Source organism: Engraulis encrasicolus, chromosome 15, assembly GCF_034702125.1.
Source record: "Engraulis encrasicolus isolate BLACKSEA-1 chromosome 15, IST_EnEncr_1.0, whole genome shotgun sequence".
Lineage (NCBI taxonomy): Eukaryota > Metazoa > Chordata > Actinopteri > Clupeiformes > Engraulidae > Engraulis > Engraulis encrasicolus.
The window spans coordinates 25,574,307-25,576,806 of record NC_085871.1 but is presented as its reverse complement, the minus strand read 5'-3'; the positions used below and the strand labels follow the sequence as shown (position 1 = coordinate 25,576,806).

At 40.4% G+C, this 2,500-nt stretch overlaps 1 protein-coding gene across 22 annotated transcripts in view; it reads left to right on the top strand.

Annotated features, from left to right (window-relative positions):
- celf2 (cugbp, Elav-like family member 2) overlaps positions 1-2,500 on the top strand; it is a 333,204-nt gene that overhangs the window by 314,871 nt on the left and 15,833 nt on the right. The window lies entirely within an intron of this gene.

Genomic DNA, 2,500 nt, shown 5'->3' with positions numbered 1-2,500 from the left:
TCGTCAGAGCTGTGACTAGTTGTGGCATTTGTCGATGTGTCATTGTCATCGTCGGCGGTTTCGTGACGTTCCTTGGTCCATTTTGATCACGCTTGGTCATTATAATCGACTGAGTCAGCGGTCATACATCCTGTCATGGCCATTACCCCACTGTGGTTGTCATGGTTCCTGTTGTGGTGTCCTTGACTACCAGTTACCTTTGTCGATCGTTCCATGTTGATGACGTGCCCAGATGACGTGTCTTTTGCACACATCACCACTGCACATCAGGATCATTTTTTTCTCATCACCGTTACTTACCACTTCACCTTGTCCGTTTGACTTGGTCATTCCACCGATTCAGAATGCATATGTCTGATTATGTGCGTGTGTTTACTCATGTCTGTGTTTTGTATTTGTGTTTGTATGTGTATATAAGTTAGTTTGTACTGTATGTGTACTTCGATTGTATGTGTTTGTTGATACCTGTACATCCATGTGTGTGTGTGTGAGTGTGTTTGCATGTGTCTGTCATGTAACTGTATGTGCATGGACCTCCATTTGTGCCAAGCCCTAGTGACATGCTGCAGTGTGTGTGTGTGGGGTGTGTGTTAGTGTTACCTTGTGCTTGTGCTGTGGACCAGTGATCGTAGTAGAGTGTACAGTAGTATCGTCATCAGTGAACCCACTATTAGGCCGGAACCTTAGACTGCCACACCATGTTTCCCTGGGGGAACAGGAAGTGGTCTTACACCTGACCTTCACATGTGTGCTGTCTTGCATATTTTACACCAAAGGCTGAATCGTGCAGTCGCCACACATATTTTCTACTCCTTTCCTTTTTCTTTCTCTCCCTTCTTCTTCCATATATCTTCTGTCTTCTTCTTCTTTTTTCTTCTTCTTCTTCTTCTTCTTCTTCTTCTTCTTCTTCTTCTTCTTCTTCTTCTTCTTCTTCTTCTTCTTCTCCCTCTTCTGCTTTTTCTTCGTCTTCTTCTTCTTCTTCTTCTTCTTCTTCTTCTTCTTCTTCTTCTTCTTCTTCTTCTTCTTCTTCTTCATCTTCCTAGTCTTTATCTTCTTCTTCTTCTTCTTCTTCTTCTTTTTCTTCTTCTTCCTCTTCTTCTTCTTTTTCTTCTTCTTCTTCTTCCTCCTATTCTTCTTCTTCTTCTTCTTCTTCTTCTTCTTCTTCTTCTTCTTCTTCTTCTTCTTCTTCTTCTTCTTCTTCTTCTTCTTCAGCTCCTCCTTCTTCTTCTTCTTCTTCTTCTTCTTCTTCTTCTTCTTCTTCTTCTTCTTCTTCTTCTTCTTTCTAACTTTATCACTGCATAGCTGCTTGAAATTTCTCGCTGCTCCTGCTCACAAAAAGCATGTTTGTGCTCCAGGCCATTGCAGACCCTATGGCTCTATCTACTTTGATTCCTCCTCTCTCTATCTTTTTTTTCTCTCTCTCTGTCTCTCTCTGTATCTCTCTCTCTCTCTCTTCCTGATCTTTTTCTCTCTCAATGATTTGTTCTTTCACCACCGTGCCTGTCTGACTGTGGTTGAGGCTGCACTATGTTGTTTGGCAAAATTGAATGACCCTATGTTTGTGTTACTTTTTTTGTGCGTTGTGCTCTGTTTTATGAGAGTGAGATTGTGTGATTGCATGTTTGTAATGTGAATGTGTTCTTTGCTATTCTTGTACATGAGTATGTGCGTGTACTCCATACGAACATGCAGAGAGACAAAGAGAGTGAGATTTATTTCCGAGATTAAGATTTATTTTGTCACCCACAAGACTCATGCCACCCACACAGACAACTGTTTCTTTTCCTTCCCTCCCACGCTTTGTGCCCACTTCTGCATGCTCCGCTTTTCTCTTTCCAGCTCTCCTTGCCATCTTGTCTTCTTCTGTCTTCATCCCACCATCTTGCCTTCCTCTCTCGCTTCATCTCCTTCAACCCTGTGCTTCTTCATCCGTTCTTGTGTTGGAATCTTCTCTCTTTATCGCCCTTCATCTTTCTCCTCTTTGTCAGCATATCTCCTCCCCCGCCCCCTCTCTGCCATCCTTGTTATATTTTTTTAATCTTCCCTATCTTTCTCTGTCATTCACATCATCTGTTCTTACTTGCGCTCATTTACTCCGTTTAACTCTTTCTCTCTCTCTCTCCTCATCAGTCTCTCTGCTTTTCCAAATTCCTTACTCTCTCTCTTTCTCTTGCTCTCTCTCAAAATTCAATAGTTTGCAATATCGTACAATATGGCATTGTACAATATTGCAGAAGCATTAATACACCGCAATAGTAACCATAACAAAGACACTAATTACTTTTTTATAACTGCATATTGAATAGCAGAGAGATAATACATACAATTAATTAAATAAATAAATGAGAATAATAATTAGTAATAAAAAAGAAAATACAAAAGGAAAAATATGAGAAAATGCAAGTAATATAGTAATAGCCTACACGGCAGAAAGCATCTATGAGTTAACAACTGGGCTAAAAATACTTGACTGCTCTTTCTCTCCTCCCCCTCCTATATT